This window comes from Symphalangus syndactylus, chromosome 6, assembly GCF_028878055.3.
Source record: "Symphalangus syndactylus isolate Jambi chromosome 6, NHGRI_mSymSyn1-v2.1_pri, whole genome shotgun sequence".
NCBI classification, from domain to species: domain Eukaryota; kingdom Metazoa; phylum Chordata; class Mammalia; order Primates; family Hylobatidae; genus Symphalangus; species Symphalangus syndactylus.
In genome coordinates this window covers 4,298,057-4,311,528 of record NC_072428.2, presented here as the reverse complement: position 1 = coordinate 4,311,528, position 13,472 = coordinate 4,298,057, and positions in this window count along the sequence as shown.

The window sequence follows — 13,472 nt, the reverse complement described above, 5'->3', positions numbered from 1 at the left end:
CTGTAGAAAATGCAACTGGACATTCGTAGCGCTAAGTGGGTAATAGTGGAAAAAAGAATATGTTCAAATATAAACTACACAGAAGCATTGTATGAAACTTCTTTCTGTTCTGTGCATTCAACTAACAGAGTTGAACCTTACTTTTGACTGAGCCGTTCTGAAACACTCTTTCTGTAGAAACTGCAATTGGACATTCTGAGCGCTAAGAGGCCTATATTGGGAAAAAGAATGTCTACAAATAAAAACTACACAGAAGAATTGTGTGAAACTTCTTTCTGTTCTGTTTGTTCAACTAAACTAGTTGAACCTTAGTTTTGATTGAGCCGTTCTGAAACACTCTTTCTGTAGACAATGCAAGTGGAGATTCGGAGCGCTAAGAGGGTAATAGTGGAAAAAGGAATGTCTCCAAATATAAACTACACAGAATCATTCTGTGAAACTTCTTTCTGATCTGTGCATTCAGCTAACAGAGTTAAACCATACTTTTGATTGAGCAGATCTGAACACTCTTTCTGTAGAAAATGCAACTGGACATTTGGAGCGCTAAGAGAGTAGTAGTGGAAAAAGGAATATATTCAAATATAAACTACACAGAAGCATTCTGTGAAACTTCTTTCTGATCTGAGCATTCAGCTAACAGAGTTAAACCATACTTTTGATTGAGCAGTTTTGAAACACTCTGTCTGTAGAAAATGCAACTGGACATTCGTAGCGCTAAGTGGGTAATAGTGGAAAAAAGAATATGTTCAAATATAAACTACACAGAAGCATTGTATGAAACTTCTTTCTGTTCTGTGCATTCAACTAACAGAGTTGAACCTTACTTTTGACTGAGCCGTTCTGAAACACTCTTTCTGTAGAAACTGCAATTGGACATTCTGAGCGCTAAGAGGCCTATATTGGGAAAAAGAATGTCTACAAATAAAAACTACACAGAAGAATTGTGTGAAACTTCTTTCTGTTCTGTTTGTTCAACTAAACTAGTTGAACCTTAGTTTTGATTGAGCCGTTCTGAAACACTCTTTCTGTAGACAATGCAAGTGGAGATTCGGAGCGCTAAGAGGGTAATAGTGGAAAAAGGAATGTCTCCAAATATAAACTACACAGAATCATTCTGTGAAACTTCTTTCTGATCTGTGCATTCAGCTAACAGAGTTAAACCATACTTTTGATTGAGCAGATCTGAACACTCTTTCTGTAGAAAATGCAACTGGACATTTGGAGCGCTAAGAGAGTAGTAGTGGAAAAAGGAATATATTCAAATATAAACTACACAGAAGCATTCTGTGAAACTTCTTTCTGATCTGAGCATTCAGCTAACAGATTTAAACCATACTTTTGATTGAGCAGTTTTGAAACACTCTGTCTGTAGAAAATGCAACTGGACATTCGTAGCGCTAAGTGGGTAATAGTGGAAAAAAGAATATGTTCAAATATAAACTACACAGAAGCATTGTATGAAACTTCTTTCTGTTCTGTGCATTCAACTAACAGAGTTGAACCTTACTTTTTATTGATCCTTTCTGAGACACTCTTTCTGTAGAAAGTGCAATTGGACATTCTGAGCGCTAAGAGGCCTATATTGGGAAAAATAATATCTTCAAATAAAAACTACACAGAAGCATTGTGTGAAACTTATTTCTGATATGTTCATTAAGCTAACAGAGTTAAACCATAGTTTTGATTGCGCAGTTCTGAACACACTTTCTGTAGAAAATGCAAGTGGACATTCGGAGCGCTAAGAGGGTAATAGTGGAAAAAGGAATATATTCAAATATAAACTACACAGTAGCATTCTGTGAAAATTCTTTCTGTTCTGTGCATTCAACTAACAGGGTTGAACCTTACTTTTGATTGAGCCGTTCTGAAACACTCTTTCTGTAGAAACTGCAATTGGACATGCTAAGCGCTAAGAGGCCTACATTGGGAAAAAGAATATCTTCAAATAAAAACTACACAGATGCATTCTGTGAAACTTATTTCTGATCTGTAAATTCAGTTAACAGAGATAAAACATATTTTTGATTGAGCAGTTATGAAACACTCTTTTTGTAGAAAATGCAAGTGGAGATTCGGAGCGCTAAGTGGGTAATAGTGGAAAAAGGAATGTCTTCAAATATAAACTACACAGAATCATTCGGTGAAACTTCTTTCTGATCTGTGCATTCAGCTAACAGAGTTAAACCATACTTTTGATTGAGCAGATCTGAACACTCTTTCTGTAGAAAATGCAACAGGACATTTGGAGCGCTAAGAGAGTAGTAGTGGAAAAAGGAATATATTCAAATATAAACTACACAGAAGCATTCTGTGAAACTTCTTTCTGATCTGAGCATTCAGCTAACAGAGTTAAACCATACTTTTGATTGAGCAGTTTTGAAACACTCTGTCTGTAGAAAATGCAACTGGACATTCGTAGCGCTAAGTGGGTAATAGTGGAAAAAAGAATATGTTCAAATATAAACTACACAGAAGCATTGTATGAAACTTCTTTCTGTTCTGTGCATTCAACTAACAGAGTTGAACCTTACTTTTGATTGATCCTTTCTGAAACACTCTTTCTGTAGAAAGTGCAATTGGACATTCTGAGCGCTAAGAGGCCTATATTGGGAAAAATAATATCTTCAAATAAAAACTACACAGAAGCATTGTGTGAAACTTATTTCTGATATGTTCATTAAGCTAACAGAGTTAAACCATACTTTTGATTGCGCAGTTCTGAACACACTTTCTGTAGAAAATGCAAGTGGACATTCGGAGCGCTAAGAGGGTAATAGTGGAAAAAGGAATATATTCAAATATAAACTACACAGTAGCATTCTGTGAAAATTCTTTCTGTTCTGTGCATTCAACTAACAGAGTTGAACCTTACTTTTGATTGAGCCGTTCTGAAACACTCTTTCTGTAGAAACTGCAATTGGACATGCTAAGCGCTAAGAGGCCTACATTGGGAAAAAGAATATCTTCAAATAAAAACTACACAGATGCATTCTGTGAAACTTATTTCTGATCTGTAAATTCAGTTAACAGAGATAAAACATATTTTTGATTGAGCAGTTATGAAACACTCTTTTTGTAGAAAATGCAAGTGGAGATTCGGAGCACTAAGTGGGTAATAGTGGAAAAAGCAATGTCTTCAAATACAAACTACACAGAATCATTCGGTGAAACTTCTTTCTGATCTGTGCATTCAGCTAACAGAGTAAAATCATACTTTTGATTGAGCAGATCTGAACAATCTTTCTGTAGAAAATGCAACTGGACATTTGGAGAGCTAAGAGCGTAGTAGTGGAAAAAGGAATATATTCAAATATAAACTACACAGAAGCATTCTGTGAAACTTCTTTCTGATCTGAGCATTCAGCTAACAGAGTTAAACCATACTTTTGATTGAGCAGTTTTGAAACACTCTGTCTGTAGAAAATGCAACTGGACATTCGTAGCGCTAAGTGGGTAATAGTGGAAAAAAGAATATGTTCAAATATAAACTACACAGAAGCATTGTATGAAACTTCTTTCTGTTCTGTGCATTCAACTAACAGAGTTGAACCTTACTTTTGATTGATCCTTTCTGAAACACTCTTTCTGTAGAAAGTGCAATTGGACATTCTGAGCGCTAAGAGGCCTATATTGGGAAAAATAATATCTTCAAATAAAAACTACACAGAAGCATTGTGTGAAACTTATTTCTGATATGTTCATTAAGCTAACAGAGTTAAACCATACTTTTGATTGCGCAGTTCTGAACACACTTTCTGTAGAAAATGCAAGTGGACATTCGGAGCGCTAAGAGGGTAATAGTGGAAAAAGGAATATATTCAAATATAAACTACACAGTAGCATTCTGTGAAAATTCTTTCTGTTCTGTGCATTCAACTAACAGAGTTGAACCTTACTTTTGATTGAGCCGTTCTGAAACACTCTTTCTGTAGAAACTGCAATTGGACATGCTAAGCGCTAAGAGGCCTACATTGGGAAAAAGAATATCTTCAAATAAAAACTACACAGATGCATTCTGTGAAATTTATTTCTGATCTGTAAATTCAGTTAACAGAGATAAAACATTTTTTTGATTGAGCAGTTATGAAACACTCTTTTTCTAGAAAATGCAAGTGGAGATTCGGAGCGCTAAGTGGGTAATAGTGGAAAAAGGAATGTCTTCAAATACAAACTACACAGAATCATTCGGTGAAACTTCTTTCTGATCTGTGCATTCAGCTAACAGAGTTAAACCATACTTTTGATTGAGCAGATCTGAACACTCTTTCTGTAGAAAATGCAACTGGACATTTGGAGCGCTAAGAGAGTAGTAGTGGAAAAAGGAATATATTCAAATATAAACTACACAGAAGCATTCTGTGAAACTTCTTTCTGATCTGAGCATTCAGCTAACAGAGTTAAACCATACTTTTGATTGAGCAGTTTTGAAACACTCTGTCTGTAGAAAATGCAACTGGACATTCGTAGCGCTAAGTGGGTAATAGTGGAAAAAAGAATATGTTCAAATATAAACTACACAGAAGCATTGTATGAAACTTCTTTCTGTTCTGTGCATTCAACTAACAGAGTTGAACCTTACTTTTGATTGATCCTTTCTGAAACACTCTTTCTGTAGAAAGTGCAATTGGACATTCTGAGCGCTAAGAGGCCTATATTGGGAAAAATAATATCTTCAAATAAAAACTACACAGAAGCATTGTGTGAAACTTATTTCTGATATGTTCATTAAGCTAACAGAGTTAAACCATACTTTTGATTGCGCAGTTCTGAACACACTTTCTGTAGAAAATGCAAGTGGACATTCGGAGCGCTAAGAGGGTAATAGTGGAAAAAGGAATATATTCAAATATAAACTACACAGTAGCATTCTGTGAAAATTCTTTCTGTTCTGTGCATTCAACTAACAGAGTTGAACCTTACTTTTGATTGAGCCGTTCTGAAACACTCTTTCTGTAGAAACTGCAATTGGACATGCTAAGCGCTAAGAGGCCTACATTGCGAAAAAGAATATCTTCAAATAAAAACTACACAGATGCATTCTGTGAAACTTATTTCTGATCTGTAAATTCAGTTAACAGAGATAAAACATATTTTTGATTGAGCAGTTATGAAACACTCTTTTTGTAGAAAATGCAAGTGGAGATTCGGAGCGCTAAGTGGGTAATAGTGGAAAAAGGAATGTCTTCAAATACAAACTACACAGAATCATTCGGTGAAACTTCTTTCTGATCTGTGCATTCAGCTAAGAGAGTAAAATCATACTTTTGATTGAGCAGATCTGAACACTCTTTCTGTAGAAAATGCAACTGGACATTTGGAGAGCTAAGAGCGTAGTAGTGGAAAAAGGAATATATTCAAATATAAACTACACAGAAGCATTCTGTGAAACTTCTTTCTGATCTGAGCATTCAGCTAACAGAGTTAAACCATACTTTTGATTGAGCAGTTTTGAAACACTCTGTCTGTAGAAAATGCAACTGGACATTCGTAGCGCTAAGTGGGTAATAGTGGAAAAAAGAATATGTTCAAATATAAACTACACAGAAGCATTGTATGAAACTTCTCTCTGTTCTGTGCATTCAACTAACAGAGTTGAACCTTACTTTTGATTGAGCCTTTCTGAAACACTCATTCTGTAGAAACTGCAATTGGACATTCTGAGCGCTAAGAGGCCTATATTGGGAAAAATAATATCTTCAAATAAAAACCACACAGAAGCATTGTGTGAAACTTATTTCTGATATGTTCATTAAGCTAACAGAGTTAAACCATACTTTTGATTGCGCAGTTCTGAACACTCTTTCTGTAGAAAATGCAAGTGGACATTCGGAGCGCTAAGAGGGTAATAGTGGAAAAAGGAATATATTCAAATATAAACTACACAGTAGCATTCTGTGAAAATTCTTTCTGTTCTGTGCATTCAACTAACAGAGTTGAACCTTACTTTTGATTGAGCCGTTCTGAAACACTCTTTCTGTAGAAACTGCAATTGGACATGCTAAGCGCTAAGAGGCCTACATTGGGAAAAAGAATATCTTCAAATAAAAAATACACAGATGCATTCTGTGAAAATTATTTCTGATCTGTAAATTCAGTTAACAGAGATAAAACATATTTTTGATTGAGCAGTTATGAAACACTCTTTTTGTAGAAAATGCAAGTGGAGATTCGGAGCGCTAAGAGGGTAATAGTGGAAAAAGGAATGTCTTCAAATATAAACCACACAGAATCATTCGGTGAAACGTCTTTGTGATCTGTGCATTCAGCTAACAGAGTTAAACCATACTTTTGATTGAGCAGATCTGAACACTCTTTCTGTAGAAAATGCAACTGGACATTTGGAGCGCTAAGAGCGTAGTAGTGGAAAAAGGAATATATTCAAATATAAACTACACAGAAGCATTCTGTGAAACTTCTTTCTGATCTGAGCATTCAGCTAACAGAGTTAAACCATAGTTTTGATTGAGCAGTTTTGAAACACTCTGTCTGTAGAAAATGCAACTGGACATTCGTAGCGCTAAGTGGGTAATAGTGGAAAAAAGAATATGTTCAAATATAAACTACACAGAAATATTGTATGAAACTTCTCTCTGTTCTGTGCATTCAACTAACAGAGTTGAACCTTACTTTTGATTGAGCCGTTCTGAAACACTCTTTCTGTAGAAACTGCAATTGGACATTCTGAGCGCTAAGAGGCCTATATTGGGAAAAAGAATGTCTACAAATAAAAACTACACAGAAGAATTGTGTGAAACTTCTTTCTGTTCTGTTTGTTCAACTAATAGAGTTGAACCTTAGTTTTGATTGAGCCGTTCTGAAACATTCTTTCTGTAGAAAATGCAAGTGGAGATTCGGAGCGCTAAGTGGGTAATAGTGGAAAAAGGAATGTCTCCAAATATAAACTACACAGAATCATTCTGTGAAACTTATTTCTGATCTGTGCATTCAGCTAACAGAGTTAAACCATACTTTTGATTGAGCAGATCTGAACACTCTTTCTGTAGAAAATGCAACTGGACATTTGGAGTGCTAAGAGAGTAGTAGTGGAAAAAGGAATATATTCAAATATAAACTACACAGAAGCATTCTGTGAAACTTCTTTCTGATCTGAGCATTCAGCTAACAGATTTAAACCATACTTTTGATTGAGCAGTTTTGAAACACTCTGTCTGTAGAAAATGCAACTGGACATTCGTAGCGCTAAGTGGGTAATAGTGGAAAAAAGAATATGTTCAAATATAAACTACACAGAAGCATTGTATGAAACTTCTTTCTGTTCTGTGCATTCAACTAACAGAGTTGAACCTTACTTTTGATTGAGCCGTTCTGAAACACTCTTTATGTAGAAACTGCAATTGGACATTCTGAGCGCTAAGAGGCCTATATTGGGAAAAAGAATGTCTACAAATAAAAACTACACAGAAGAATTGTGTGAAACTTATTTCTGTTCTGTTTGTTCAACTAAAAGAGTTGAACCTTAGTTTTGATTGAGCCGTTCTGAAACACTCTTTCTGTAGAAAATGCAAGTGGAGATTCGGAGCGCTAAGAGGGTAATAGTGGAAAAAGGAATGTCTCCAAATATAAACTACACAGAATCATTCTGTGAAACTTCTTTCTGATCTGTGCATTCAGCTAACAGAGTTAAACCATACTTTTGATTGAGCAGATCTGAACACTCTTTCTGTAGAAAATGCAACTGGACATTTGGAGCGCTAAGAGAGTAGAAGTGGAAAAAGGAATATATTCAAATATAAACTACACAGAAGCATTCTGTGAAACTTCTTTCTGATCTGAGCATTCAGCTAACAGAGTTAAACCATACTTTTGATTGAGCAGTTTTGAAACACTCTGTCTGAAGAAAATGCAACTGGACATTCGTAGCGCTAAGTGGGTAATAGTGGATAAAAGAATATGTTCAAATATAAACTACACAGAAGCATTGTATGAAACTTCTTTCTGTTCTGTGCATTCAACTAACAGAGTTGAACCTTACTTTTGATTGAGCCTTTCTGAAACACTCTTTCTGTAGAAACTGCAATTGGACATTCTGAGCGCTAAGAGGCCTATATTGGGAAGAATAATATCTTCAAATAAAAACTACACAGAAGCATTGTGTGAAACTTATTTCTGATATGTTCATTAAGCTAACAGAGTTAAACCATACTTTTGATTGCGCAGTTCTGAACACTCTTTCTGTAGAAAATACAAGTGGACATTCGGAGCGCTAAGAGGGTAATAGTGGAAAAAGGAATATATGCAAATATAAACTACACAGTAGCATTCTGTGAAAATTCTTTCTGTTCTGTGCATTCAACTAACAGAGTTGAACCTTACTTTTGATTGAGCCGTTCTGAAACACTCTTTCTGTAGAAACTGCAATTGGACATGCTAAGCGCTAAGAGGCCTACATTGGGAAAAATAATATCTTCAAATAAAAACTACACAGATGCATTTTGTGAAACTTATTTCTGATCTGTAAATTCAGTTAACAGAGATAAAACATATTTTTGATTGAGCAGTTATGAAACACTCTTTTTGTAGAAAATGCAAGTGGAGATTCGGAGCGCTAAGTGGGTAATAGTGGAAAAAGGAATGTCTTCAAATATAAACTACACAGAATCATTCGGTGAAACTTCTTTCTGATCTGTGCATTCAGCTAACAGAGTTAAACCATACTTTTGATTGAGCAGATCTGAACTCTCTTTCTGTAGAAAATGCAACTGGACATTTGGAGCGCTAAGAGCGTAGTAGTGGAAAAAGGAATATATTCAAATATAAACTACACAGAAGCATTCTGTGAAACTTCTTTCTGATCTGAGCATTCAGCTAACAGAGTTAAACCATACTTTTGATTGAGCAGTTTTGAAACACTCTGTCTGTAGAAAATGCAACTGGACATTCGTAGCGCTAAGTGGGTAATAGTGGAAAAAAGAATATGTTCAAATATAAACTACACAGAAGCATTGTATGAAACTTCTTTCTGTTCTGTGCATTCAACTAACAGAGTTGAACCTTACTTTTGACTGAGCCGTTCTGAAACACTCTTTCTGTAGAAACTGCAATTGGACATTCTGAGCGCTAAGAGGCCTATATTGGGAAAAAGAATGTCTACAAATAAAAACTACACAGAAGAATTGTGTGAAACTTCCTTCTGTTCTGTTTGTTCAACTAAACTAGTTGAACCTTAGTTTTGATTGAGCCGTTCTGAAACACTCTTTCTGTAGACAATGCAAGTGGAGATTCGGAGCGCTAAGACGGTAATAGTGGAAAAAGTAATGTCTCCAAATATAAACTACACAGAATCATTCTGTGAAACTTCTTTCTGATCTTTGCATTCAGCTAACAGAGTTAAACCATACTTTTGATTGAGCACATCTGAACACTCTTTCTGTAGAAAATGCAACTGGACATTTGGAGCGCTAAGAGAGTAGTAGTGGAAAAAGGAATATATTCAAATATAAACTACACAGAAGCATTCTGTGAAACTTCTTTCTGATCTGAGCATTCAGCTAACAGAGTTAAACCATACTTTTGATTGAGCAGTTTTGAAACACTCTGTCTGTAGAAAATGCAACTGGACATTCGTAGCGCTAAGTGGGTAATAGTGGAAAAAAGAATATGTTCAAATATAAACTACACAGAAGCATTGTATGAAACTTCTTTCTGTTCTGTGCATTCAACTAACAGAGTTGAACCTTACTTTTGATTGATCCTTTCTGAAACACTCTTTCTGTAGAAAGTGCAATTGGACATTCTGAGCGCTAAGAGGCCTATATTGGGAAAAATAATATCTTCAAATAAAAACTACACAGAAGCATTGTGTGAAACTTATTTCTGATATGTTCATTAAGCTAACAGAGTTAAACCATACTTTTGATTGCGCAGTTCTGAACACACTTTCTGTAGAAAATGCAAGTGGACATTCGGAGCGCTAAGAGGGTAATAGTGGAAAAAGGAATATATTCAAATATAAACTACACAGTAGCATTCTGTGAAAATTCTTTCTGTTCTGTGCATTCAACTAACAGAGCTGAACCTTACTTTTGATTGAGCCGTTCTGAAACACTCTTTCTGTAGAAACTGCAATTGGACATGCTAAGCGCTAAGAGGCCTACATTGGGAAAAAGAATATCTTCAAATAAAAACTACACAGATGCATTCTGTGAAACTTATTTCTGATCTGTAAATTCAGTTAACAGAGATAAAACATATTTTTGATTGAGCAGTTATGAAACACTCTTTTTGTAGAAAATGCAAGTGGAGATTCGGAGCGCTAAGTGGGTAATAGTGGAAAAAGGAATGTCTTCAAATACAAACTACACAGAATCATTCGGTGAAACTTCTTTCTGATCTGTGCATTCAGCTAACAGAGTTAAACCATACTTTTGATTGAGCAGATCTGAACACTCTTTCTGTAGAAAATGCAACTGGACATTTGGAGCGCTAAGAGCGTAGTAGTGGAAAAAGGAATATATTCAAATATAAACTACACAGAAGCATTCTGTGAAACTTCTTTCTGATCTGAGCATTCAGCTAACAGAGTTAAACCATACTTTTGATTGAGCAGTTTTGAAACACTCTGTCTGTAGAAAATGCAACTGGACATTCGTAGCGCTAAGTGGGTAATAGTGGAAAAAAGAATATGTTCAAATATAAACTACACAGAAGCATTGTATGAAACTTCTTTCTGTTCTGTGCATTCAACTAACAGAGTTGAACCTTACTTTTGACTGAGCCGTTCTGAAACACTCTTTCTGTAGAAACTGCAATTGGACATTCTGAGCGCTAAGAGGCCTATATTGGGAAAAAGAATGTCTACAAATAAAAACTACACAGAAGAATTGTGTGAAACTTCTTTCTGTTCTGTTTGTTCAACTAAACTAGTTGAACCTTAGTTTTGATTGAGCCGTTCTGAAACACTCTTTCTGTAGACAATGCAAGTGGAGATTCGGAGCGCTAAGAGGGTAATAGTGGAAAAAGGAATGTCTCCAAATATAAACTACACAGAATCATTCTGTGAAACTTCTTTCTGATCTGTGCATTCAGCTAACAGAGTTAAACCATACTTTTGATTGAGCAGATCTGAACACTCTTTCTGTAGAAAATGCAACTGGACATTTGGAGCGCTAAGAGAGTAGTAGTGGAAAAAGGAATATATTCAAATATAAACTACACAGAAACATTCTGTGAAACTTCTTTCTGATCTGAGCATTCAGCTAACAGAGTTAAACCATACTTTTGATTGAGCAGTTTTGAAACACTCTGTCTGTAGAAAATGCAACTGGACATTCGTAGCGCTAAGTGGGTAATAGTGGAAAAAAGAATATGTTCAAATATAAACTACACAGAAGCATTGTATGAAACTTCTTTCTGTTCTGTGCATTCAACTAACAGAGTTGAACCTTACTTTTGATTGATCCTTTCTGAAACACTCTTTCTGTAGAAAGTGCAATTGGACATTCTGAGCGCTAAGAGGCCTATATTGGGAAAAATAATATCTTCAAATAAAAACTACACAGAAGCATTGTGTGAAACTTATTTCTGATATGTTCATTAAGCTAACAGAGTTAAACCATACTTTTGATTGCGCAGTTCTGAACACACTTTCTGTAGAAAATGCAAGTGGACATTCGGAGCGCTAAGAGGGTAATAGTGGAAAAAGGAATATATTCAAATATAAACTACACAGTAGCATTCTGTGAAAATTCTTTCTGTTCTGTGCATTCAACTAACAGAGTTGAACCTTACTTTTGATTGAGCCGTTCTGAAACACTCTTTCTGTAGAAACTGCAATTGGACATGCTAAGCGCTAAGAGGCCTACATTGGGAAAAAGAATATTTTCAAATAAAAACTACACAGATGCATTCTGTGAAACTTATTTCTGATCTGCAAATTCAGTTAACAGAGATAAAACATATTTTTGATTGAGCAGTTATGAAACACTCTTTTTGTAGAAAATGCAAGTGGAGATTCGGAGCGCTAAGTGGGTAATAGTGGAAAAAGGAATGTCTTCAAATACAAACTACACAGAATCATTCGGTGAAACTTCTTTCTGATCTGTGCATTCAGCTAACAGAGTTAAACCATACTTTTGATTGAGCAGATCTGAACACTCTTTCTGTAGAAAATGCAACTGGACATTTGGAGCGCTAAGAGCGTAGTAGTGGGAAAAGGGATATATTCAAATATAAACTACACAGAAGCATTCTGTGAAACTTCTTTCTGATCTGAGCATTCAGCTAAAAGAGTTAAACCATACTTTTGATTGAGCAGTTTTGAAACACTCTGTCTGTAGAAAATGCAACTGGACATTCGTAGCGCTAAGTGGGTAATAGTGGAAAAAAGAATATGTTCAAATATAAACTACACAGAAGCATTGTATGAAACTTCTTTCTGTTCTGTGCATTCAACTAACAGAGTTGAACCTTACTTTTGACTGAGCCGTTCTGAAACACTCTTTCTGTAGAAACTTCAATTGGACATTCTGAGCGCTAAGAGGCCTATATTGGGAAAAAGAATGTCTACAAATAAAAACTACACAGAAGAATTGTGTGAAACTTCCTTCTGTTCTGTTTGTTCAACTAAACTAGCTGAACCTTAGTTTTGATTGAGCCGTTCTGAAACACTCTTTCTGTAGACAATGCAAGTGGAGATTCGGAGCGCTAAGAGGGTAATAGTGGAAAAAGGAATGTCTCCAAATATAAACTACACAGAATCATTCTTTGAAACTTCTTTCTGATCTGTGCATTCAGCTAACAGAGTTAAACCATACTTTTGATTGAGCAGATCTGAACACTCTTTCTGTAGAAAATGCAACTGGACATTTGGAGCGCTAAGAGAGTAGTAGTGGAAAAAGGAATATATTCAAATATAAACTACACAGAAGCATTCTGTGAAACTTCTTTCTGATCTGAGCATTCAGCTAACAGAGTTAAACCATACTTTTGATTGAGCAGTTTTGAAACACTCTGTCTGTAGAAAATGCAACTGGACATTCGTAGCGCTAAGTGGGTAATAGTGGAAAAAAGAATATGTTCAAATATAAACTACACAGAAGCATTGTATGAAAATTCTTTCTGTTCTGTGCATTCAACTAACAGAGTTGAACCTTACTTTTGATTGATCCTTTCTGAAACACTCTTTCTGTAGAAAGTGCAATTGGACATTCTGAGCGCTAAGAGGCCTATATTGGGAAAAATAATATCTTCAAATAAAAACTACACAGAAGCATTGTGTGAAACTTATTTCTGATATGTTCATTAAGCTAACAGAGTTAAACCATACTTTTGATTGCGCAGTTCTGAACACACTTTCTGTAGAAAATGCAAGTGGACATTCGGAGCGCTAAGAGGGTAATAGTGGAAAAAGGAATATATTCAAATATAAACTACACAGTAGCATTCTGTGAAAATTCTTTCTGTTCTGTGCATTCAACTAACAGAGTTGAACCTTACTTTTGATTGAGCCGTTC